The following is a 27,405-nucleotide window of genomic DNA, read 5'->3' on the forward strand; positions in this document are numbered from 1 at the left end:
TTCCCTTTGCAAACGGATTGCCACAGTGCCCACCAGCGCTTGCCACCGAAGAAGCAACGAAAGGGAGTTTGTCTAACTTTCTGCAAGCACCTGTTCTCTTAGTGCACCAGCAGAGCCTCCGCTTTTTCACACCTTTGGCCCAGGTCACGTTTGCACTCCCTGGAAATTGAGGAGATGGGTTTTTAGGCATTTATTGATTTGTCAGATTTATAGGGCCGCCCATCTCACACGAAGTGTCGCCGGAAAGCGAAGAGAAAACCACTAATTAAAAACGTTCAGTAAAACTATTTTTTTTTAAAAAATTAAAAGGACAGACCAAAGCAATACCGCGAAGGGCAAATATTACATTTTTTTAAAAAAAATGTAATAACGAGGTAAACAAGGAAGTCCCCACGCTGGCTGAAAAGAAAGCATGCTTTGAGGGCTTTAAAAAAAGATTTGGGGCTAACCCCCCCCCCCGCGGGAAGAACGACGTTGCAGAGGGAGGGGGGGCCCAGGAGGAAAAAAAAAGCCCGCTTTGGACGTCCCGCCAGGTGGAAATTTTTCCTTCTCTGCTGGGACAGGTAGAGGTAAGCGGCCACAAAACGGTTTTAAACGCCGTTTTGCACCGGCAGTTAAAGGTATTTAAGCTTTGCCCTTCGCCATCCATGTTGCACACGCATGCTCCAGGAGTGGGAACCAAACACCCCGGCGGCTTCTCCCTCTCTTTCTGCCCTCGGGCACGCACCCTTCGATAAATCGGCCCGCACCATCATTCCTGGATGGAAAAGAAAAAGAAAGCTGGCAACGTTAATTCCATGTAGACGAAATAATCGTTCCAAGGCGCAGAAGCGGGAAAAGGCAAACGATAGGAGAATCTCCGTTGAGAATAAAGCGGTGAGGTAAGCTCAAGAGTTTATATTTATTTTTATCCCTCTCTATCTATAGATGCGTGCAAGTCTCCAAACAGGGAGTTAGTTTGTTGGCTGCCTCTTAAGCCGGCGTTGGGAATCGCTACGCTTTCGCAGTCGCCCAGGTTCGCCTTAACTGCAAGGGAGTTGCGGGCGACTAAGTGCCGCGCGAACTCTCAAAAGAGGCGAGTTGACATCAGCCCGTGTGGGGCAGGCAGCCCCCTTCGCTGGCTGGCTGGCTGGCTGCTCCCTCCTTCCTTCTCCGTCTCCTCCCCTCCTGATGGAGAAGGTTGAAGCGATTCTGATAGGAGAGAGTGGACGACTTCTGGCTGGAAAAGGAGGGAGCGAGCGAGCGAGAGGAGGAGGAGGAGGGCTGGAGGAGGACGGCGACTCCCGGGCGACTGCAGTTGGCGGTGGGATATTGCCCGCTCGCTCCGGATTTTCGCATCGGAGGAAACGTCAAGGTGGCTACTAGGAGCACGCGATCGCCGCCGCTTTGCCGGGACTTTCTTGCTTTTCCTTCGCTTCTTCTTCGCCTTCTGGTTTGAGAGGCTTTCGTTTCAAATATGTGCGGGTGAACAGTTGTGCGCCGTCGCCCGGGAGACCTCACAAAGGGTGAGTTGCACGCCATCCACGCTTGTCTGCGAGGAGGTGTGTGTGTGTGGGGGGGGAGCTCTCTCTTTTCCTCGCCTTCTCTCTTTCTCCCCCACCCCCCAAAGTGGAGAAGGAAGTTGTAAAGTTTAGGAACTTGAGTTTGCGGGGCGGGGGGAGAGGAGGGGGAGGAGGAGGAAGGGAAGCGTAGTCTGTCGCTGGAAAAGGATGGAGGCGGAAAGAATTTTCGTCTGAAGCGCGACTTGGGCGAAAAAGGTGGCTGCCGTTTTTTGTTCTTTCTTTGCTGGAGGTTGTTGTATCGCCTTTTCTTTGGTTGGATCGTTGGGAACAAAGAAAGGCGTCGGAAGAGGAGGAAGGGACGGATGTATTAGGGTGGTGGTGGTCCTTTTTTCTTTTTTTTCTTTTTTCTTTTTGCTTAATGGTTCCTGGGATGCGTTGTGATCCAGGGGTGGGTAGGTGGGTGCAAAGCATCTGAGCCACGGGGCCCCGCAGCAAATTCCTCTTCGGGTTTAGGAAAAAAAAAAAAGCTAGCGATGGTGATCCTGCAGCCGTTCAGACTCCCGAATCGCCGGCAGCTTGGTTGGCGCTGCCTAATTCCGTTTAAATCGCAGGATTCTCTCGCCGTCCGTGAATTGGGGGGTGGGGGGGTGCAAACAGTAAGAAAGCTTGAGGGGATGCTGAGCAGAGAGAGGAATGCCTTTGGGGGAGAAAAGTAGGCTCTGAAGCAGCAGATAATATTTCTTTGCTTTTTTGTTTGTTTTGTTTTTCGTTGTGTTGTGTTCGGTTGGTAATTTGCCTTTGTGGTAGGGCTGGCCCCATTAACTTTCTGCTCACGTCCTGATGAAGATCAAAAGCAGAGGGAAGCAGAGAAGCTTGCAAGGTTCTCTGGTTTCATGCATTGTTGGAAATAAGAGGAAGGGGAATTGGAAAAGGGAGGGGGGATAAGAAAAAACCTCAAATGGAGTCTAATGCATTTAAGACCTGCACCACCCTTTTCTTCCACTCCACACAGACATAATATCCTCCGCCAATGCTCCAAGTGCCTTTTTATTTCCCTAACTCCTCACCTAAGAAATCTGTTGGTCTTGATTCCTGAACAAGTTCCACTTCTGTGTTGGTATGTCACACACCATGCCTGGTGGTGGGCAAACAGTTAAGAGCTTTCCAGTCTTGCAGAAAAATAAATTGCCCCCTCCCCCCAAGATTGGAGTGGTGAGAGAGAAAGTGGGAAGTTGAGGCAACACAAATCCTGCTTTTTAAATTCTTAACATTTCACTGCTTTTGTCTCTGTCCCAGCCCTTCATTTTATTTTACTTCCCCGCCACCCCAACCAGGAGTGGCAAAACTGAATCTCTGTTCCAAATTAACCTCCTTTTTCTGTTTCTGATTGGAAGGTAAAAATCCCTCCCTCCTTTCCACCCTCCCAAACTATCCCCCTGTTTTCTTGTAATAGATGGCAGGAAAGACAACTTGGAAAAGCCCTCTGAAGTTTGAGCCAGGGGCTAACCTAGCTGAGCCCTTCCCCACCACCTCTTCTGAAAACTTTGGCTGTTGAATAGGGAGAGAGATATTGGAAAGGGAGGCTCTTGATAGCTAGATGAGACTTTGTTCATCCACACTGTTCCTGGAAGAGTTAACTTGCTGCTTATGTCAGCTCAATAAGGCAATCAAGAAAAAGTATTGCAGTTACACACTGGAAGCGTGGGGTGGGAAGTGAATTCTGCTAATGCTCAAACAAATTACTCAGAGTTTTAAAATAGATGCAGCATCCACTTGAATCATTTGTTTTTCTTACTGACTCCTCTGATGATAACTTTTTCACTCCCCTTTCAGATTGTGCTTTATGATTAATGGTCTCTGAAGAATAAACTGGTTCAGGGAGAATTGTGTGTTCAGCTTTGCAGTGTGTTGTTGGAAGAGAGAACAGCAGAGCCCGTGTGAGAGTATCCCAGGTATCTTAGACGGTGGTTGATCTTTCATTCCTGCTAGGATGCTTTGACTGTGTCTTGAGGAATTCTAACACAAGATTTTGAACAAGAGGTAGGAAATGGATTGGAAGATGATGTCTATTGGTTTAGACATTCTGGGTTAAGAGTTGCTTTAAGGAATGTTGCTTTTTAAAGGGGAGCTCTTAGCCCCAAACATAAAATACCCCTAGTGGCAGTGCTACTATGCCTCAAGCAAGGCATTTACGTGGAATAAAGGCTGCAGCTTCTGACAAGATTGTAAGCTTGATTTTTTTCAATTTGATTTTTTTAGCCAACAGTGATTTGTCTTCTTGTATATATTGCCACAGCATTACAAGTTTATATATTTTATGAAGCAAGATGAATGATTGACTAGTTTACAGCTTGATTTAAAAGCTTTTTTCTTAATGTTTTCTTTAGTCTTTTGTGTTTTTTTCCCCTAAAGTTACATACCTCTCGATCCCTATTACTTAAAACAATGCAAAGGTTGTGTGAGTATAATGTTTATTTTGTCATAATCACTGCAAACATCATTTCGGAGCACTAGCATCTTTTAACGGAAGTGTATGTGCATCTTTGTGTTTGAACTTCAGTTACAACTTTAGACAACATCTGACAATATTTTTTCCTCAATCTTACTTTTGATTTTGAAGGAAGACAGTTTTGCTTTTTGGAATACCGTGTAGTGCCTGAGACCTCCGAGTCTCCTTACTGGACGTATTATTTTTTTGGCTGGGAAATTCTGGGAGTTGAAATCCAGATTTCTTAGAGTTGCTGAGATTGAGAAACACTGTAATTTGGATTTTATGGCTGTTGAAACAGGTTTGCAAACATTCTACTAGGAAATGAGGATTCTTTGGGTCTTAGGGCAACTTTGGCCTCATGTTCATAACATATCTGCAGACAGTTCTATACGAGGTACAAGGTTGATTAGTTGAATGTTAATCTGTTCAAATGACTGGGATTGTACTGGGATGGTCTTTCAGGAAGGTTCCTATAGTTTTCAGGGCATTCAGTAAAATTACTTTTGCTCAGTCTTTACAATTAATAATACATGAGTGCTACAGACTCATAATCTGGTAAAAAGTGCTTTGACAGATAAAGGGTGCTAAAGGGATTGTTCATCATAGGTTTGTGTATGGTATTTATTGCCCTCTTTAAATGTAAGTAAGGATGGAGGACTTATAACCTCAGCCACATTGGCTCATACCATCAAATGCTGAGAATAAAATTCAGTGTTATCTGGTTGGCCGCAGGTCATATCTTTTGTCTGATGTAACTGTTTGAACCTGGAGAAAATACATTTGTTTGAGCAGTGGCGACAATGAACTTAGTATGACTGTGGAAGAAATAGAGGTCTGGGTGAATTCTAATGCTGTTCAAGACATTGAAGTGAGACAAGTTTAGAGCTGAAAGTACCACCTAGTACAGAAATAACTGTCATTATAGTCCGTGGGACTTCATTCCAGGCATACATGCATCAATTGCCATAGCCAAATACCATATAGTGAAGTATCTGGGGAAAAAAATCCCCCCCCCCTTGGTGTTTCAGTGGTGAGGATTGGCTAAACACAATAATTAAACTCTTTCATAATGTTCTAATTACAGTGGAATCTTTGATTGCAAAGTGGGCAGGGAGAAGGGATTTCATCCGGAACTACAACGACAAAGGATAAAAATCTTTCATATCCAGGTTTAACTGTGAGTCTTAGATTCTCAGACTGTGGTTTATTATCCTTTTCTGCAGTTTTGTCATGGCTGCACATTTTGTTCAATATGTTTCTGGGGATTTGCACAACTAGGAAAAGTTTGAATGTAAGCCACGGCTGTTGGCTTCACTTGGCAAAAGGGGGCAGTATCAAACAGTGCCTTGGCAATCTGTACGTGTTGATATGTGCATTTTCTTTTTAAGTATTGAAAGATGTGTAATTCTTATCCTCAGTTTATGATTTTGAGATGATCCAATTTGTGGAAATGCTTTCTTTTAAAAAAATACTGTTTGCCCAATGCAAAGTTGCTCGGTAAAAACATTTACATTTTTTGAACAAGGAAAAAAAAGCAGCTAATTATAGAGCTGGTTTTCCCCCCTGCTAAATGATTTTGTAGCTAGTTTTAAATTTTATCATGGATGCATTCTTGATGAAAGCTAATATCATTTGTTTTGTAATCTGATTAAAATTAGTCTTTTATTGTTTAACACAGTAAGCTAAGGAAGATGTAGTGTAGACTCTTATTTCGTTCATCTGGATTTAGGATGGTCTGAACTACAAACCAGTCAAGCCAGAGGACTTTCCAGTTAAATCACGTTCTACTTGTATGCCTACTCACTTAGGAGTAAATACCACTGGACTTTCCACACAAGAAAGAGAGAGAAGGGTGATGTTAGAAATTGCTTGGTTGAAATGCTTGGATTATATTTAGCATATCCAAATCAAAGTCCTTAATTTGGTCTGTAACCTGCCTTTCAAGTAATTCTCACCTTCCCTTTTTAAATTTGGAAAGTGAAATAACAATTTTGGCTCTTTATAGCATTTCCCCCTGAACTCGTTTCAGTCTATTGAGATGTGAGTAATCAGGCATGGAGATTTTGTGTGCCCCATCTGAAATGTATTGCAATGTTCAATTCCCTCTTTACCAATATATTAAAATAACAAGGGGAGAAGATCCTTTAAATTGTGCAAGCAACACATTTTATGGGGCACAAGTTAGAAAAAAACAGAAGATAGATAGAATAAATGTATCAGCAGAATGTTTTGGAATGTGAAGCTAAACTTTTGTAAACTTTTTTTTCCAGACAAGGGCCCAATAATTTCAGGTGATTTTATAATTTGTGCCAAAAGATTCTTCCCCTCCCCCTCACCAAATAGGGCTTCAGTGTTTTAAATAATGTACCTTACTACCAGTGTTTTAAATAATGTACCATAAGAGCCAAGGTGGCGCAGTGGTTAAAAAGCAGCACTGCAGGCTACTGCTAGATCAGCAGGTCAGCGGTTCAAATCTCACCGGCTCAGGGTTGACTCAGCCTTCCATCCTTCCGAGGTGGGTAAAATGAGGACCCAGATTGTTGGGGGCAATATGCTGACTCTCTGTAAACCGCTTAGAGAGGCCTGAAAGGCCTATGAAGCGGTATATAAGTCTACTGCTATTGCTATTGCTATTGCTACCTTTAATTCTCATATATTGGCAATAATGAGAGAAGCTTTACATAGATGTTTTATTTATTTATTTATTTAATCTCCTATTTGAGGATCAAGCTTTTATGAATATAAATTTGTACTGCAGGTTTTGATGGATATTGTATTCTGGTTAACTTAGGGGGGCACTATGTGATACCTTTAATTCCAGATGTGGTGAGAGTCCAGAACTGAGTCCAGGTTAAAACCAGTACACGATAGAATCAGAGGTGGTATTCAGCTGGTTCCAACTGGTTTGCCCGAACCGGTAGCATAAATCGCAGTTAGGTCTGCCCATCTGCCCCAGATCTATGCCATCCTATTTAGGCACATTTTTGAGGCTGGGCACATGCTTGGAAGATGCGCACAAGCAAAGTGCATATGCGGAAGGCTGGGCACATGTGTGGAAGGGGTATGTGCACCTGCAAAGCATACCCGCATGAATTGGGCAGGTGCACACGGGGTGAACCAGTGGTAACAAAATGTAAAACCCACTGCTGAATAGAATAAAATAACTTCCAAATGAAGATACTTTACCAGAATCTACTCTAAAACAAATTGCTAGTTATAGACTGAGAAAGGTGACAGCTATACACAGTCTTACTTTGTATTTTGTTTCTTAAAAATAAGAGTGTTAATTCCTTGAGGGAGTTTTTCTTCCCAGTTATCAGGTGTGTTCTCATTTATCACATCTGTTAATGCTATCTGTGTTTGTACCTGCAATTCTGTCAAAACCTACTTCTGAATCCACATAATGAAGTTTCATATATGGCAACAGTTATATAAAAAGTGTGCCACTTCTTTAAGTTTCAAGATACTTTCATGTGAAAATGGAACATTTGTTTCTAAAAAAAATGTATTTTTCTGTTTTCGACAGAATTATTTTTAAGAACTTCACAGAATCTTGCGCTAGAAATTGGCATTAGAAAATGTAGTTGGAATTTCTATGAAAAGTAGCTTTTGGGAATTGATAGTACAATTTTTATACAGTAGAGAAATTTACATAGAAAAGCTCCATATGTTGTGGCAGTTTCAACTGAATGATTAAAATTTTCAAATGTGCCTTTTAAAAACTGGAATGCTACTTTACTAACTGAGGCAAGAAAATGCTTTGGATTAAATACTGATCTCTTTGTCCTTATGGGAAGCCCAGGAAGAGGACAAAAAACATCCCTTTTTGGCACAGGAACACCTGGAGAAGTTCAAGTTCTGCTTTTGCAAAGCAACAGAATAACCTGCTCTGAGCTTGTATGCATTTATTAATTCAAGCATTTTTCACAGTTATGACCCTGTAAGACCCAAGGAAGTAGTTCTCACACTGATTTGTATTCTCATGGCTGCTGACTGTACACAGCTTTCTCGCTAATTCATGTTCTATTTTGTCATGCTAGCATACTTCCAATATGTTTTCATTTAGAATTCTCTCCACTATGCTCCTAATGCTTCTCTTGCAGAGATGTGTGATGTTTCCCCCCCTCTTTATGTGGGATCTAGAGATTTGGGACAAAATTTACACAATTCTTGCAACTGTTTTCTTTTGATATGAAGATATGATAGCTGTAGCTCATGGTTATACAACCTTTTGGCCTGCCTGGGCCTCATTGAGTGAAAAGGAATTGTCTTGAGTTGCCTAGCAAATATACAATATAGTTAATATATACAACCTTTATATTGTTGTTGTTGTTGTTGTTGTTGTTGTTGTTATTATTATTATTATTATTATTATTATTATTATACTACAATCGTATCACAGCGGCCAGTTGTTTCGCCGGATTTGGCATTGGTTACTAGTCGGGCCCCACCTAGGGGCCTAGGACGTTGTAACGTATTTTCTTAATATGCGTGCAGATCCAAGCAGTGCGGCTTTTTGCATTTGACTGATGGTGATTTTGTCAATTTTTAACTGTTTTAAATGTAATTCCAGTGCTTTTGGAATAGCACCTAGTGTGCCAATTACCACTGGAATTACCACTGCTGGTTTGTGCCACAGTCGTTGAATTTCGATTTTTAAGTCCTGGTATTTTGCGATTTTTTCATGTTCCTTCTCGGCGACCCTGCTATCACCTGGTTTTGCGATGTCTATGATTGTGACCTTATTTTTCTCACCCAGTGTGATGTCTGGTGTATTATGCGCCAGTATTTTGCCCGTTTGTATACGGAAATCTCACAAGATCTTGATCATCTGATTTTCGGTGACTTTTTCAGGCTGATGTTCCCACCAATTTGTTGCTGTTTTAATATTATAATTTTTGCACAAATTCCAATGGATCATTTGTGCTACTGAATTGTGCCGCAATTTATAATCAGTCTGCGCGATTTTTTTACAGCAGTATCACCACATGGATGTAAACTGTAGTGCATTGTCATTAGTTTCCTGGTTTTTCGATCCAAAATGTCCAAATCAGCTTGTGTCCAGTTAACTATACAGCTGTGTACCTTATAACTGGTATTGCCCAGGTATTTATGGCCTTGATTGTATTTCCACCATTCAATTTAGATTTCAAAATTTTCCTAACTCTGTTGGTGTACTCTCGCCTGACAATAGTTTTTACTTCTCCATGCTTGATGTTATCCAACTGCAGAATGTCTAAGTATTTGTAGGCTTCATTTTCGTTGCATTTAATTAGTTGGCCATTGGGCATTTCAATTCCCCCACATGCAGTGATTTTGCCCCTTTTTATGGATAGAGTGGCACATTTTTCCATGCCAAACTGCATTGAAATATCAGTGCTGAATACTCGGACTGTGTTTGTCAATGATTGGATTTCTATTTCTGACTTTCCATAGAGTTTCAAATAATCCATATATAGTAAATGCGAATTTTTTTCAGCTTCTTTGGCTGTTTGGTAACCTAATTTCATTTTTTTAAAGATTACTGATAGTGGGATCATTGCGATGATGAAGAGAAGAGGTGAAAGTGAATCACCCTGGAAAATTCCTTGCTTGATATTAACCATTCCGTAGCTCTCATTCCCTACTGCCAACTCAGTTCTCCATTGTTTCATCGCCTTTTCAGTAAAGGATGTAATATTTTTGCTAATGCCAGTTGTTTCTAAGCATTTTATGATCCAACTAGGTGGCAGTGAGTCAAATGCCTTTTTGTAATCAATCCAGACCATATTCAAGTTCGTTTTTCTGTTCTTACAATTTTCTAATATCATTTTATCAATTAGGAGCTGATCTTTTGTGCCCCTGCTCCTTCTTTTGTTGCCTTTTTGCTCTACTGGCAAGATGTTGTTTGTTTCCAAATAATCCATCATGTTATCTGCAATAATGCCTGTGAGTAATTTGAAGGTTGTTGGCAAGCATGTTATTGGTCTGTAGTTTTAAGGTGTTGTTCCTTTAGTTGCATCTTTCTGAATCAAGTATGTTTTTCCAGTTGTCAACCATTCATCAATTTGGCTCTTTTGTAAAATTTCATTCAGTTGCCTGGCCAATATTGCATGTAAACTGGTCAGATATTTGAGCCAGAAACCATGTAATTGGTCCTTTCCAGGTGATGTCCAATTCTTTACCTTTTTAACTTGATTTTTGACCATCTCAGTTGTTATCTCTAATACTTGCATTTGTTTGTTGCTAATGATTTTCTCAAAGTCATGTATCCACTTTGCTTCCTTATTGTAGTCCTTTGCATTTTCCCACAATTCTTTCCAGAATTCAACTGTGGCCTGCTTTTCTGGTTTTTCACTTTTGGTGTCACCATTCACATTAAGACTTTGATAAAAACACCGTTGGTCTGATCGAAATTGCTGATTTTGTTTATATTGGATGATTCGTGCCTCATATCTTTCAATTTTTCTAGCTGTTGTTGTTATCCGCTGTTTTACAATCTCTACAGCTTCATTGATGTTTCTTGTATCCAATCTATATCTTCTGATTAACTGATCTATGGTTTTGCTGTTTTTAAGCCGTTGCTCATGCATGTTCTTTAAATTACTAGCATCTGCCCTTAATTTTTTGACTTTTTGTTCTAATCGGATTTTCCACTTTGGCTTTGATGCTTTTTCTGTTGTGTGACTAGGTACTTTGATTTTAATGCCTAGTTCATTAGTGACTATTACAGCTGCGCTGTACATTAACTGGTTCGTTTCCAAGATGGATCCCGATTCAATTGTTGAAAACACTGCATTAACCATTTTCATGATAGGGGCCAAAATTTTCTTAGGCACAGTTTTTAGTGATGGTAAACGTTGCCTTTCCTCATTAAGCAGAAAATGCTCCATGATCTTATCCTTCAATTCTTTTTGTTTTTGAGTTAGTTCATCAGTTTGTTCAGTGATAACTGGTTCTAGTGGTGGTGGTGTTATTTCCTCCCTGAGAGCTTCTTCTGTGAGTTCTACTATAATGTCTTTAGTTGTGTCTTGAATATCAGTTATTTCTGCTTGTGATATTGTTTTTTGGGTTTTGCAATTTGCCTGAATTTCCTCTAGTTCAACTTCACTAAACACTTTATTCCGTATAATAAATCGCCTTTGATCTGCTAGTCGTTGTGCACTAACATTTGAATCTGGATATTGTTGTTTCCTTAATTCATACATTCGCTTTAAATAGCCTCTTTTTTCTGGCTCTGAGTTGTAGTAACAGGCCATTATGGCACGGTTTTCATCTGCACTATATTTTTGTCGTTTTGTTGGCTGGTCCACTTGTAGCCCACTTGTCGACGGATGTCCAGGGACCCCAACATCCGCCGCGGCTTGTTAACCCACGCAACGACCGATGCGGTATGGAATTCTTATTTGTTTTTTTCACCATATTGTATGGGTTGGAGGGGTTTTTTTATGGGACCAGATGCCAACCTGACCCCAACCCTCCTCCTTTCTCATCCGGGCTTGGGACCGGAAACGGCGGAGTTGTTGTTGTTGTTGTTGTTGTTGTTGTTGTGATGATGATGATGATGATGATGATGATGATGAATACCCATGTGGCTTGTGGACCGTGGGTTGGAAATGCCTGTGTTGTTATTGTAGTTTCTCACAAATGCTTACTGAATGTATAAATGTGTAACATCTTTCAACTCTATGAATATTGGAGCGTGTACCACTTGAAGGCAAAAAGATATTTATTTCCAGTACTTGTCTGCAACAGTATAAACCTAATTTATCTTTTGACTATCTGACCCTGGAAAAAGATACAGATGCTTTTAGAAAGTTGTTAGTAGATGATCAGATCGCCTTTTTGGTCTGAAGTACTGCAGAGCGCTAACATATTGGAATCTGCTGCATAGAAAGAAACAGCATGGGTGACCTCATTGGCTTTCTGTCTCATCCTTTATTCTTAAGATCTTATTAAAGCATAATGATATGATAAGCGATTACCTGGTCATTTAAATCTGTACTTTACTGAATAGCTGGAGCTCCTCTTATAATTGGTCCACAATTGCTGATGTTGGGGGGAAAAAGGACATAGCAGCCCATCCTATGAGGTCCTACGGGTCATATTTATGTTTCAAATGCTGCTGCTTTCTAATTTTCATTTTCCTGATTTACTGCTTGAGTGCCTCTCTGGAGGTATTGCAGTGTGGTACTGCTGTCCTTGCAGTTTATTGTATATCAAAATATATGCATGTTGCACTTGGGACCACAGCATCTAGTTGGAATTTCAAACGTCACTTCTGTTGTGGATTTATTCCCAATTTATCTAAGCAAAAATTCCACAACTCTGTTTAAATGCAAGCTGCAGACACTGTACTGAGTCATTGTAAGCTTTACCTCTACCTTATGACAAATGGCAACATTACTTCTTCCTCCAAGGTTGACAGTAATATCCCATAAATGTATTCCCGTTTGGTTGCCTGCTGCCTCCTTTTTCTCTGCAATTGACTGTTGACTTACTGCATTCAAAGGTAATTATCTTTTTCAACCTCAGGTGCATTCATTGCTTCATTTGCCTTTTGGACAGTCCTCATAAGCAGCTAGATGAACTGCAAAATTTTCCGATTTATATGTGGTGCTCGTGGATTGCTGAGATAGGAAAGACTGAAGGATTGGGATCCTTCAGATGCTGTTAATCTACAGCTCTCAGCATCTTTCCCTATGGGCAATGCTTGCTGGGGAGTTATAAATCTCTTTCTACTTATTCTCCTTCTCTTTCTCCTCTTCCTCCTCTTCCTCCTCCTTCTCTTAAAGGGTGTAATACATGGTGGATGGCATGAAGACTTGCCTTTTATTTTTTATTGTTAATTATGAAGATACCTCTTGAAGTAATAGATGATGAATACATATATCATATTGAATATTACATGCCAAACATTCTCCTTTGCCCCTTTTGATTATCTAGGACCGTCTCCTGCTTCACAGAAGAAATGTGCATCTCATTTTTATTGCATAGGTTTTGAGACAAAAGTGTTAAGAGATGGATGAATTATATGAAGCATATAACAGATGGAAGATACACAGTCATTTCTACCAGTGGAATCAACAAAGGCAGCTGGTAGATACAACAGTAAGAACTATAGAGTTGGAATGGATTGAAATACATTTATATTTTAGAGTTTTGAATAACATTCTGTTATGAATGTACTCATAGCACGTAGCAATAATTCTTCAAAATATGTATTGATAGGATCGCAAAACAAGTTATAGGTAGTCCTTAACTTTCAACTATTCATTTAGTGACTGTTTGAAGTTACAGTGATGCTGAAAAAAATAAATTATGATCGGTTTTGGCACTTAGAACCGTTGCAGCATCCCTATAGTCACGTGATCAAAATTCAGGCGTTGGCAACCGGCATGTATTTATCACAGTGGCATTGTCCCAGGAGCGGTGGTGGTGGTGTAGTGGTTAGAATGCAATACTGTAGGGCTAACTCCCTGCTCACTCCAGGAGTTCGATCCTGAGTGGCTCAAACTTGACTCAGCCTTCCATCCTTCTGAGGTGGGTAAAATGTGGCCCCAGATTATTGGAGGCAATATGCTGACTTTGTAAACCGCTTAGAGAGGGCTGTAAAGTGGTATATAAGTCAGTATATAAGTGCTATTGCTATTACTATCATGTGATCACCATTTATAGCCTTCCCAGCTGGCTCCCCACAAGGAAGGTCGATTGGGAAAGCCAAATTCACTTAATGATCACATTAGTCATTTAACATCTGCAGTGATTTGCTATGGCAAAAATTCCTAAAATAGAGCAAACTCACTTAACAACTGCCTTGCTTAACAATGGAAATTTGGGTTCTATAGTCACAGTAAATGGAGGACTACCATAAGAACTTTTTTATTGAAAATGACTCAAGGGTCACCAAGTGCACTTTATGATATTGTCTTGTTTGAATCACATGTTTACCAAGTTCTTGGTCATTTGGGATAAATTCATCTTGGGTGGTAACATTTGGCATGAATCTGCTGTTTTGATACATTTAGAATCCCATTCAATCCTTAGGAGATGTAATGTTAAAGACATAAAGTGGGGAGTGCTGTTCATATGCAGAAGGCTGAAGTTTTCTTAAGAAAAGTAGAGAAAGTGTACGTTTCCTAAGTCCATAATGCTACAACCAGTATTTTGACAACTATATCTGTGATGTACTTTCCTCTCTTATTTATATTTGTATGTTATTTCATAAATTAGCTTTCTTGAATTTTAGGAAAAAATGGAATGTTAAAATAAACTTCTGTATTTTTAAATCTTTTGCAATTTATTGTAGTAAAGTTGTTTTAACAGCATATTGCTAGCCATAAGTGAATTTACAGAGATACCTTCTCAGCTCAGAAACATATTACTTGGATAAATGACTTTCTTTCCATCAATTATGGCATTTGGCCACAGTTAGAGAAAGTTTTCTGCCCAGCTAGCAGTTTGAAAGCATGCAAATGCAAGTAGATTAATAGGTACTACTTTGGTGGGAAGGTAACAGTTGTTCCATGCACCTTTAATGTAAAGCCATACTGGTCACATGACCACAGACATTGTCTTTGGACAGCACTGGCTCCTTCGGTGAAGAATTAGAGATGAGCACTGTGCCCTAGAATCAGAAATGACTGGTCAGAGAAACTTTTACCTTTGACTAGAGAAAAGTGAGGTGTCACGTAAGTCTTTGGATTTTAAGGTAAAGATGCTGTTGGGTCAAGCTGGACTTCTGATGGCTACATGAAAGCATTTTTTTCTTGCCAACAGTATGGCGGCTTTTTACCTTTATCTTCTTCCAAGAAGTCTTTTTGGCTGATCCTTGAATTCAAGTTTTGATTAGACTTGACTCTGCATCCTTCTGAACTGAGACAAGGTCATTCAAGTGCTGCCACCTGCTGAGAACCCCTCCCAAAACTGCCATGTTTCCCTGAAAATACAACCTGTCCTGAAACTAAAGCCTTGCCACATTTTTCATGTGGGCAAAAATATAAGCCCATCCGTGAAAATAAACCCCCTGGACAACCCCCCCTCTCCGGCCAGGCAGAGTACTGCTCACTAACATAGCGGTATCCTGAAGGTGCCAAGCCACAGGAGCCGGGGGGGGGGGAAGGCTCTCACATTGCCACCTTTGTGATACTGCTAGGTTGGGGAGTGGCATTCTGCCTGGCCAAAGGGGCGAATTGCCGGGTGGCTGCTCCCTTGCGAACTGGCTCCCGAGGAGCCCAGCACAGCCTCAGGCCTCTAAGAGAATCTTCCAGACAGAGAGTCTTCCAGCAGCCAGCCCACAACCATAGAGCGCACTCCTAGAGCAGCCGCTGCTGGAAGACTTGGCAACTGAGTTTGGGAGTTTGGAACCAGACAAGATGTTATGCTTGGAGTGTGGCGGTGGCTGCTGCTGCAGGAAGAGCTGGGCCCAGACATGTTGAGGCTAGGAGGCATGCCTGCTGGGGACAGAACAGGTGCTCGTGCAACCCCCTTCTCCAGCCGGGCAGAGCTCCAATCACTGACCTAGGGGGTATCCCTAATGTGCCATGCTGCAGGAGCTGGGGAGCGGGCAGAGCGTGATGTGGCTTGGCGCCCTAGGGATAACCCCTAGGTCAGTGAATGGCGCTCTGCCCAACTGGAAAGGGGGGTTGCCGGGCAGTTGCTCGTGAGCTTGGTCACCTCATGGCTGCTTCGACCCTGAGGCTGTGCCCGGCTCTTCGGGAGCCAGTTCGCAAGGGAGCAGCTGCCCGGCAACCCCAAAACAATAAGCCCTCCCCTATAATAAGCCCAAGGCCATATTTTGTAAGTAAAAAGAAAATAAGACCCTGTCGTATTTTCGGGGAAACACGGTAGTCTTAACATCTCCTTCTTTTTAGGGATGACAAATTACTGTAGCCTATCAAATACAGTATGGCATTTCTTTGGAAGATTTGCATATGTTTTTATATGCGAGAACGTGTAGGGGGTCTATCATATTTCATTATTTCTTTTCCATTTAAAATGAACTACAAGGACATGAGAGACTCACAGGTAGCATGATTATTCATGGGCCTATCTGAGTACAAAGCAGTTCATTGTTGTGCCTGTGCAGATATACTTTTGCTTGATGTTTAATTTTCTTTGCCCAAGGATTAAACGTTTTATAAGTGGTAAGGGGATAATTAAAAATATAATCATTTGCCTGTAAATGTATTAGATCTCTTCTCCCTCGTATTATTCTTTTCTCATACAATCAAATACAAAACCTCTCCCTATGTGTCTAAGGTGCTGATGGGGTAATGCTATGTCTTGGGTGCATGTGGCGTGCATTCACGCATGCACACATAGATACATGTGTCCGTGTGCTTGAGGCTGTTGGCAAGTTCAAATCTTACTCTTCATTTAGGTACCCACTAAAATGAACAATTAAAGGATTGGAGTGCAGCAATGTGATTTTTCTGCTTGAATCCTTGAGTAAAAAAATGAGGATTTAGTAGTTATTTGTCAAGCAGAGAGATGCAGAGTAATTTTATTGTGTGATTTCATTTTCCCCAGATACCAGAACCACATGCTGAAGTTGCTTTACAAATGGCTTAGGTAGTTCCTGCTATCTAAAAAAGTGAGCAGTGTGATGTACTTTTTAAGCATTTTGTCTTGTAACAAATGCAGTATTTTTCCCTTGGAGTCTAATTTACTAGCTTTATATTGTAGTTTGTGTGTAGCTTGGCAGTAGGAAAATAAAAACAGCATTGAAATGTTGTTTATATCTTAGAAATATTGAAGCATCTTCTATTTGGAATCAGCTTTTCACATCTATATATCTTTGAGTTGACTTATGAGCTAGGCTGTGCTGTGTTGCCTTTGAAAATTATAGTTTCATTATGCTAACATTATGCTAATGGCATTTGTGTTTTTTTAAAAAAACTTCATAGATGTAGTTACAGATTTTTCATTTGGACACAATTTCTCAGTTAATAGCAGTGCTATTGAGAAAACTAAAGCAAGTTAAATTGCAATTTTAGCGATAGTATGCTGCCTTTAATTTTCGGTCAAGAAAACAATTATTGGTAGGATTTGAACCTAGAGGTTTGTACTAGTGAGGCAACACTTAGCCATGGCCTTGCTCAAGGTTACTTATGTCTTGGTCACCTCCTGTCTAGATTACTGCAATGTACTTTATATGGAGCTGCCCTTAAAGACCACTTGGAAATATCAACTGGCCCAGAAAACAGCAGGACGCACAGTAATGGGGACCTGTAGGTTTGCCCCTAAAACACCTCTGATATGCAAGCTGCACTGGCTTCTGGTTTCATTCTGGATGCAATTCAAGGTGCTGACCATCTTCTTTAAAGCCATCCATCCATGTCATAGAGCCAGGTTATCTGCAGGACTGCCCTTCCCTAAGGATATCTATCACCAATTGAAATATGGTGGGCACGTTCCTAGTCCCTAAATATTATCATCTGATGGGAGCTAGGAAGTGTTCCTTTTCCATGGCATCTTCTGCCCTATGGAACACTCTGCCACCAGATGTTTGGCACACCTCCACCCTTTTATCGTTCCATAAGGCTTTGAAGACCTGGTTTCCCCTCAAGCATTGAGAGAAGTCTAGATCTGTGATGGCAAACCTATGGCAACGGATTGGGAACAGACTTCCTGTTTGTGTGTTGGGCTGTTTTTCACCCTCCCCAGGCTCCTAGAAAGCTTCTCGAGTCTGGGGAGGGCGAAAAACAGACCTACCGGGCCCACCGGAAGTCGGAAAATGGGCTGTTTCTGGCCTCCAAGGGGCCCCGGGGGGGGGGGGGGGCGGCAGGTAGGCCATTTTTGTGGGATGGGGGGGGCACATGCACATGCGTAGGGGCACGGCGCAGGAAGAGCATTAAATTATGGGGGTGGATATTGATTATCTGCAATAGCCAGATAACCCTACATTACAATGGATTGGTGTCAGGTTTTGTTGTTTATAATGTTTTAATGTATTAATCAATTGAGTTTTACAGTTTTAAAATGATTTTATGTGCCTTTTAATTTTTGATTGGGAGCTGCCCAGTTATTTTGAAAGATTGGCAGCTATATAAACGTTACAAACAAACGTTTCTTTGAAAGTAATATTGGTCCTTTGATGCAAATTTGAAACCCATCCTGAAAACCCACAGTGATTCTTTGTGCTGATAAGGCACAATTGAAATAGGGTGGGCATGTTCCTAGTCTCTTCCCCTAAATATTATCATCTGATGGGATTCAGGGGGGAATTTCTGTTCCATTTAGAAGGCCCTGGTAAAAAAATAAATAAACATGTTGCCTACACCAATGTTCCTATTTGTATTTAAAGTTATTTGAATAGCTTAAGGTAGTTAGAGTCTAATGATAATGATTATGCTCCTGTTTATCACTCTACTCAATCAGTAAGTATACATTGATTCTGTATTCCCGAAGGGATTGTTCCATTTTGGAGGAGAGGTATAGATGATAAATTTTAAAGGCTTTTGCTGTGGAAACCCCAAGAACAGAGGAATTTCCATGTTGTGGAATACACTGAGTCAGAAATGATTGACATGACAAGATAGTTTTCTCCATGTTTTTGTATGGAACAGGGATTAAATTGGATTTGTTCTTAGGTGTTTTGAAATAGCGCCACGTTGAAAGAATTTATACTGCTTGAGAGAATGAATTCAGATAGTCTGCTAGGTAAGAGCTCACATGCCATAAACAATGATGCATTGATCTGGACCTTAAATAACTAGTTTCCCTAGACCCCACTTGCCTTTTAAAGTTTTTCATTGTTGAAATAAAAGACCTATTGTTGCATAAAAAGGATTGACATGCTTATAACTCTCAGGATTTTTTTAGCCTGGTATCTTCCTGCCTTTGACAGCAGTGCATAGATTCTAAGTGTGTTACTATCGTCAGTCTAGGAGACAGGAATGAATAAGAAAAGGAAGCCTAAAACTTTTCCTTTTATGGGTTGTGCTGTAAAAGGGCTCATGGGATTTGAAGTATGACTGGACATCAATCCTGTAACCTCTCTCCTGCCTACTACGAGATTGTAAGATGAGGCTGCTATATCTTGTGAACAATCAAAAAATATTTCCAATCAAATAGTCTTTTTCTCTGGAGGAACCTCCACAGCAGTAGCCCAGCTGATAAAAAAGATCCTAAAGTGAAATGCATTGTTTATTCATAAACTTGCCATATGTCATTTAATCTCTGCCAGGTTGATGCTGCTTGCATCACGCACAAGAAGATTTGTGCATTAAAGCAGAGAAATTATAACCTACATAGCAAGTCCCACACAGCCATGTTTGATTTAAAAAAGGGGGCGGCTTCTCAAGACAAAGTGGAAAGGTAAGATCCCTCCAGAAAGCTTGGTTTTATTTAAAACCATGGCAATAAGAGATCCAGGCACAGTGTATTCCTAAAATTAGGAACATGGCCCCAAAGTCTAAGAAGAGAGGGTGCATGGTTGATTAATATAGGTAGTCCACAATTGAGCCCAAAATTTATTTTGCTAAGTGAAAAATTTGTTAAGTGAGTTTGTCCCATTTTACAACTTTTCTTGCCACATTTGTTAAGTGAATCACTGCAGTTGTTGCATTACTAACACAGTTGTTAAGTGAAACTGGTTTCCCCCGTGACTTTGCTTGTCAGAAGGTGACAAAAGATGATCACATGACATCAGGACACTGCAACTGTCATAAATGTGACTCAGTTGCCAAGCAACTGAATGCAAATCACGTGACTATGGGGATGCTGCAATGGTCATAAGTGTTAAAAATGGTCATGTCACTTTTTTCAGTGTTGTTATAACTTCAAAGGGTCACTAAGTGAACTGTTGTAAGTCAAGGGCTATTGTACAGTGAAAAGAGCTGGTAGGGTCAAACAAATACCATTTACAATGTGGAAGATGACCTAACCTAACAAAATGGGCTGTAAGAATAACCTTGAGCAACAAGTGGAATCCCCACAATCCAGACTTAGATTGTGATGAAAGATAAAAGTCAAATAAAAGAAATTTGAATCCAAAACACGAATGTAATTTGAGAAAATGTCTCAGACGTGACTTTTCCTGGTATTCGTAAAGGTAAGGCAGAGAGGAGGGGTAGGCACAGACTTGCAAATTTCTATTGCAAATTTCTATTCGTGAAACCCTATAAATAAATAGTATTAGCATTCGTAACATTGATTTGCTAGTCTGGTCTACCTTGAAGGGCTGACGTCTAATGGAGAAAACAAATGACTGGCAAAAGAAATTCAAAGAGAGTGTGAGGGAGGGGAAAAAACCAATTCTAAGCAGTATATGGCCAAATCTGTGAAGATAGATACCGTATTTTTCAGACTATAAGATGCACTGGAGTATAATACACACCATGATTAATTAAATTTTTAAAAAAGTGTTTGCACTTTGCAGGCCTCCCAAACCCTCTGCATGCCTCATTCCCCCCCCCCCCCCCCGCCAAATGAGCATTCAGAGCTTTGGGAGGCTTGTAGAGTGCTCCTAAGGGCGGGGAAAATAACCAAAAAATGGTCCGTTTTTTGCTTTTTTTTGTCCTCCACAGCCCTCAGGAGCACTTTGCAAGGGGCAGGGTTTCGGTAGGCCATAAATGCTGTATTCAGTGTACAAAACGCAGCCAGATTTTCACCCTCTTTTTTGAGGGAAAAAGGTGCGTCTTATACTCTGAAAAATACGGTAATTTTTGCACTGAATACAGCATTTTTTTCCTCCCGAACCCCCCCTCACCAAAATGGCTGTGCATAGCCTCTAGGAAGCTTTTAGAGAGCTCCTGGGGGCTGGGGAGGGCAGAAATGAGCAAAAATTAGCCCATTTTTTTGCTCAATTTTTATCCCCAATCCGCAGGAGCACTCTATAAGCTTCCTAAAGGCTATCAATGCCTTTTTAATGAAAAACGGGCCTGTTTTTGCGAAAAACAGGCCGTTATTTGCTCATTTTTGGGCCTCCCCCCAGGATCACTCTGAAACCTCCCTAAAGGCTATTCATACCTTTTTTTGGGGGGGCGGGGGGACAGGCCGTTTTTGGGAGATTTGCAGAGTGCAAAACCTTTTTTTAAAATTTTCCTCTTCAAAACCTTGTTACGTCTTCTACTCCGGTGCATCTTATACTCCGAAAAATATGGTATTTGTCAAATACAGTAGGGAAGGAAGCTACTCAGGGGGACTGTTGGTTCCTTGGGTGAAATCAAATGTGTGCTAAGAGGAGAAATGGAAATTACAGAGGAGCTGAGTGAATTCTTTGTTTCCATCTTCATAAGAGAAAAATTGGGGAAATCTTTGAACTTGAGCTCTTGTTCTCAGGAAAGGAATCAGATGAATTGAGCCATATAGTGAGGAGAAGAAATGCTTGGCCTTACTGACAAATTGAACCTGAACAAATCACCAAGCCTCAGTGGCATCCACCCAAGGGTTATTAAGGAGCTTAAAGTTGAGATTGTGGATCTTTTAACTAAAACACGCAACCTCTCTCTGCTATTGGTCTCTGGAGTTGAGGACTGGAAGATAGCCAATGTAACTCCAATTTTTAAGAAGGGCTCAGAGGGATATCCAGGAAATTATAGGCCTGTCAGGTTAACATCTGTTCCGAGGAAGATAATAGGAACTGCTACAAAAGATAACATTACCAGATTTAGAGATACTGGTCTAGCTCAAGAATACCTAACATGGCTACATTAAGGGAAGGCCCACTCTAATTAATTAACTAGAACTTTTTTTTGAGAATATTAATAAACTTGTGGCAACTTCATTTGCTTAGATTTTGAAAAAGTCTTTGATAAAGTTCCTCATCAAAGACTTCTCAATAAACTGAACTGTTGCACAATTAAAAAAGCAAAATCTCTTGTGGATAAGCAGCTCTGTGAAAGGGATGGGCAGTTTCTAGGGCTTGATAAATTAATAAAATAAATTAACTGGTTAAAAAAAATAGAAAGCAAGAATACATTGGAGGAATGTAACTAATCGGGTCTCCTAACGTTTCCATTCTAGGACCAGTACTTTTTAACATATTTATCAAACATCTGGCATCAGTCATGATTAGTAGAATAGCTAAGTTTGCTGATGACACTAAATTGTTCAGAGCGGCAAAAACAATAAAGGGGTTATGTTCTTTCAATGTGAGCACATGAAAAGTGATGCACATTGGCCCCCCAAATCCTGACTACCTATATCGACTAATGAGATCAGAACTAGCAGTAGCCGATGAGGAAAAAAATCTGCAAGTAATGGTAAACAGTTCAATGAAGACATTGACATAGTATGAATTCACTGTCAAAAAGGCCAGCAGCGTGTTGGGGATAATAAGAATATTGAAAACAGAGTTGCCAATATCATGATGCCCTTATATAAATCAATGCTGCTACTGCATCTGGTACATTTTGTGCATCAAAAAAGAATATAGTGGAGCTAAAGAAGATTCAGAGGAGGGCAATTAAAATGATCAAAGGTCTGGAGAAGTTTCTCTTTGAGGAAAGATTGTAATATTTGAGGCTTTTTAGTTTAGAAAGGGAGTGAATGGGAAGGGATATGATTGAAGTGTACCAGGAGAAGCTATTTTCCCCTTTTTCATAGACTTACAGCCACAATTGGAAGTTGTGGTGATCATGGCTGTTAGTCTTGATGGCAGTATGAAGGCCATCTGCTAAGCCACCAATATGGTTCTTTGTGCATTTGGTTGGCCACTGTGAGAACAGAGAGCTAGACTAGATGGAGTAGAGGTCCAATGCATCAGGGCACTGCATATATTTGTAAGTATATGATGCTCTTAACAACTATTCCCTGTTTAGTAAGAACAGCTGATCTTTATATGACTGCTAACTATCACATTTCCCAATAACCCATAACCCATAGGAGTTCTTGTTAAAAGCAATGGAACCAGGTTGGGCATAATTCTGGGTTTTATTTTATGGTACAGTAATATGCTATTTCAAATTGTTGTTGAGAAAGTTCTTTAATGTGGGGCAGGGAAACAGTATGACCTGCTTTGAAAAAAAAAGTTTTATGAAATAATTTTAAATTCTCCTATATCAGAAGTTCATATTTTGAAGTTCTTTTCTGTCTGAAATTCTCAGCTCATTAGTCAAGTGTACCAATGAGGCTATTTGCCTATATTTAATCATCAAAAGCTTTGGAAGCAGCCATCAAACCCTCAAACCTATTACCAAATTGTAATTTTTAATGTGATAAATGGAAGAAATTACCTGAGGACTAAGCCCATAACATTACACTCATATTTGTATTTAATTAAGTTAATTGAATTTAATGTTTATACTGGCTCTGTTTACATTTTGCAATGCAAACTCGGGCCTGCAATTCAAAGGCAGAGTATCCTCCGCCCCAGTCATTACAGAAGAGTATATTTATGAAAGACCATAAGTATATTTGGTAAGCTATCATGATGTTACCATTCAGTTCTTTGACCCCCAGATAGTATTTAATCATTCAGGTTTTGCTGATGATCTTCTTAAATAATTATTTTCAAAATTATACTTTCCATCTCCATGGTAATACCAATTCTTTTAGATCCAGATTTTTTTTCCTTTGTGAATTAACACACAAATCACAATGGTATGATGATTTTCTTAAAAAGAATACATGCTGAAGTTCAGCTGTTTAATGAAGTGGACCATTTAATATTTGAAAGAAAATATTTTCTTTGACCACAGCCTTTTAAAAATGCAATGAAATAATTTAACCTTCTTTTATTTATTTTCTGTGGAAAGCTAACATACCTCCTGGTTATGCTGTGCTGATAGACATAATTAAAAGCTCATAGATCATTGAAATTGCACAGTTACTGTAGCCAGCCTAGCCAGATTAGAATAAGTGAAGCCAGGGCAGATTTGTCACTGAGGTATTATAGAAAAGGATATTTGGAAATATGCTTCATATGCTGCTTTGAAATGGTGTGATTCTCATGACCAACTTCTGGAACAGATTGTTATGATTGTAGGAGGTTGTCAAAAGCAGATTGATGTGGGTAAGATATTTTATTTTAGATTTCATTTCCCTCCACAGAAAGGAAAATACGGATCTATTTGCACTCTCTATGGGTCCAACAGCAACTTGTAAATGAAGAATGGGGAGGAGGGTCATGCAGATTTTCATTATGTAAAATGTAAACCTAACTATCAGATATATGGAAAATAAATGGCTGTATGTGGCCCCTGAGTGACAGGAGAGTCTATAATAGTGAAACTCAAGTTAGATTCCCTTTCTTTTCATTTAATTTTAACTAAAATTAAATATAGTGAATATGATTGTGTCTAGTTATCTACTATTTCTTCCCTTTTATGACAATAAAGGTAAGGGTTTTCCCTTTTTTCTGACTCTAGAGGGTGATGCTCATCTCCATTTCTTAGCCAAGGGAGTCACCATTGTCCAAGACATTTCTATGGTCATCTGGCCAGCATGACTATATGCTGATGTGTATGGAATGCAGTTACTTTCCCACCAAAGTGGTATCTATTTATCTACTCACATTTGCATGTTTTCGAACTGCAAGGTGGGCAGGAGCTGGAGCAAGGAACGGGATCTTGGATTTTGAACACAGGCTGTCAGCTTTCCACCTGATACACTCAGCCCATGGTGCCTCCTTTACCACAATACAAACTAAATTTGGTGGGCCATTATCTCCCTCAGCCATGGTACCCCTTTTACCATGATACAAATTATAATTTGGTGGGCAATCTCAGTCATTGGGTTGGCTAAGAGGAGAGTAACTAAAAACTGAGAATTATACATGGGAAATCTATGTTCTTTCATTCAATTAAAATTCCTTGCTGTGGTTGGTTACCTACTCAAGATATTCTTGTTTCATTAATGGGCAGCATAGAGAACCATGGTGACTTTCTGCGTATTTGGTACAGGAGGCCTGGATCTCTTGGCAGTATGCTCTGCATGAAATAAATCCCTGCACATTGGAAAAGAGCTTGTCAGGGAGAAGGCCTGATTAGAATGCCACCCCCCTTGATTTGTTAGTGTGGTTCCATTGAAAAATAGGATGCCAGCCAAAAGGTGCAGAAGTTCACTTTCTGTTTTACATATTGACAAATCTGAATAATTGAATCTCAGCTTAAAAAGAAAACGGGGCCTTGCTGTTTTGAGTGAAAGCCAGGTAGTGATGCTAGTGGCTGGTGAAGAATGGAAGAATAGGCTGCTGCAGGATTTGTTAAGAAATGAAGGCAAATGAAAAGAAGAAACATACCAGTATATTTATATATACTCTGTTCTGAATAAGGAGGAGGTAGATGGAAATTTTACAAACAGAATTTTGGGTGGTGCTGTTTTGCTTCTTGTGCCTACATGAAACATGCTTTGGGATGTTTTGCTGAAGCTATTTTCTAATTTTAGTTATATCCCTTAGGACCAATATTGACAGGTGGGGAGATAGTGGAAAACACAGTTGCTTAAGGCAAGGGTCTTCAACTTTGGCAACTTTAAGCCTGGTGGACTTCAACTCCCAGAATTCCCCAGTCTACTGGGAATGCCCCCCCCTAACTGGCTTAATCCATTAAGACCCCTGCTTTAAGGGATTTTCTCAAGGCAACCTGTGGTTCAATGGCAAATAATTGGGGAAGGCAGTTTCAGTCAATAGTGGAAAGTAATCTAGCTCTTTGGGTTTGATAGAACAGTGTTTTTCAACCACTGTGCCGCGGCACACTAGTGTGCCATGACATAGTGTAAGGTGTGCCGTGGGAAAAACACCCGCCGGGTGTTTTTGCCTCGGGACATCTCTGTATCCCGAAAGTTCCTTTCGGGACACAGGGATGCCTCTATTAAGTCCCTGCGGCCCCGCGTTTACTTTAAAAACGCGGGGACCGCCGGGAGGTAGCGCACGCAGGGACGTCATTGATGTCCCATGCGTGCGCCCATAGCGGTGGGTCTGACTGGCTGGCCCCGAAAGCGCCTCCCCAGGGAGCAGCCACCGACCTCTTCCTCGCCCGCGGAGTCGCAGGAGGAGGCCAAGCAGAAACGCCCCCGCGTCGCGCCACCCCCGCAGGAGACAAGCGGCAGGAGACAAGCTTGCTGCGGGCCGGGGGCGGACAAACAAAGCTGCCGCCGCCCGCCTGCTTGCCCATCTCCGGCCAGTTACAGTGCTCGGCGAGTTGGGTCATTGGCGCCGTCTCCCGCAGAAAGCAGCGGTTCCTGCCCCTGCCCTCCAGTCCCTCTTTCCCGCCAGGACTCCGCTCCGAAGCCAAGCGGGAGGCGCCAGGCACCTACCGGGCAGGGCGAGCAACTAGGCTTCGGCGGGTAGAGGGAGCAGACGCCGGCAGCTCTCGGCTGGATGAGCGGCAGGATGACCCGTGCCAGCTGACCTTTTCGTCGGCAGGACTCCGTGGCGCATCGGGGGATGCGATTCCTGTCTCCTCGCCCTGCTGGCTCTCTCCTCCACGCCGGCCAACTACCGACCCGAAGAAAGGGAGGGAAGCGGGCTGGGGGGGGGGTAGAGGCTGACCACTGGCGGTCTTCGCTCTCCAAGACTGCCCCGGGCAGCCGCCTACCCGTCACCAATGCTCCCTTCCCTGGAGGAGGGGAACCCAGAGGCAGCCCGGGCTGCCAGGGGCTTTCTCAGGATGGGACAAAGGTGCCGCTCCCCTTCCCTGATTGGAGTGATCAGCTTCGTGGATGTCACTTTGGCCCTTCCTGCAGCCCCTTCAACCTTCACTGGGCAGGGAAAGATCCTTCCAAGCTGACCGGGCAGGGGACCCTCCCCTCCCCCCCCACTGCTTGGGTCCTCCTTTCTGTCTTCTAGGGCCTAGAATTACTTTATATATAGTCAATATAGGCACAGAGTTAATTTTTTTAAACATTTTCTAATGGTGGTGTGCCTCGTGATTTTTTTCATGAAAAAAGTGTGCCTTTGCACAAAAAAGGTTGAAAAACACTGTGATAGAACACTGGATGATTTATAATGTTTTATAGTTGGTTTGTTGATTGTGGGTTGTAGCAGGTTGCTTCAAGGACTTTCCTACATAATCCAAAACATGGCAGAACATGAATCGAAGAGCACACCTTAATGTTCATGCAACTTTTATACATGAATAAGCATGCCATTTGATTTCCCCTTTTAGTTTTCTTCACTGCACCATTGTTTTAAGCATCGTATGAGATCGTGTGCTGTGAAGCTAATTTTTCAAATATTTTCTTATCAAATCCATACTGTGCCTGCTTCTGTTGGGTTAAAGTTCTTTTTGCCTTGCTTTACTCAATGAAAACAACTAGACTCCACAGGGCTGCTCTTCTCCAACTGGGAGAATCTTAGAGGTTGATTAATTCAGCTGCAGTTAATAAAGGCATGGCCACTTCTTTTCCAAACAGTTGAAGCATATCATTCTGTACTTACAGATGCAAGATAGCTTAATTGTAAGTTTCATCTCCAAGAATTCTGGCAATTGTATTTTGGAGTAGAAAACAGAAGTCACTCAGAGCCGCTGGAATTCAAACATGAGA

General features: G+C 41.2%; 1 protein-coding gene across 7 annotated transcripts in view; it reads left to right on the top strand.

Moving 5' to 3' along the window:
- Positions 1-725: 725 nt before the first annotated feature.
- SEMA5B (semaphorin 5B) overlaps positions 726-27,405 on the top strand; it is a 596,333-nt gene continuing 569,653 nt past the window's right edge. For 6 of the 7 annotated variants that reach the window (XM_087711804.1, XM_087711802.1, XM_087711824.1 and 3 more), the window contains exon 1: positions 1,139-1,505. The gene's annotated coding sequence lies outside the window, so the exon portion shown is untranslated. Of the gene's footprint in view, positions 882-1,138; positions 1,506-27,405 lie in introns of those variants that run through there. The other variant, XM_087711803.1, reaches the window with a different exon arrangement.

Source organism: Thamnophis sirtalis, unplaced genomic scaffold, assembly GCF_051295495.1.
Source record: "Thamnophis sirtalis isolate CommonGarterSnake01/CBP01778 unplaced genomic scaffold, rThaSir2_p1.2 scaffold_1, whole genome shotgun sequence".
NCBI classification, from domain to species: domain Eukaryota; kingdom Metazoa; phylum Chordata; class Lepidosauria; order Squamata; family Natricidae; genus Thamnophis; species Thamnophis sirtalis.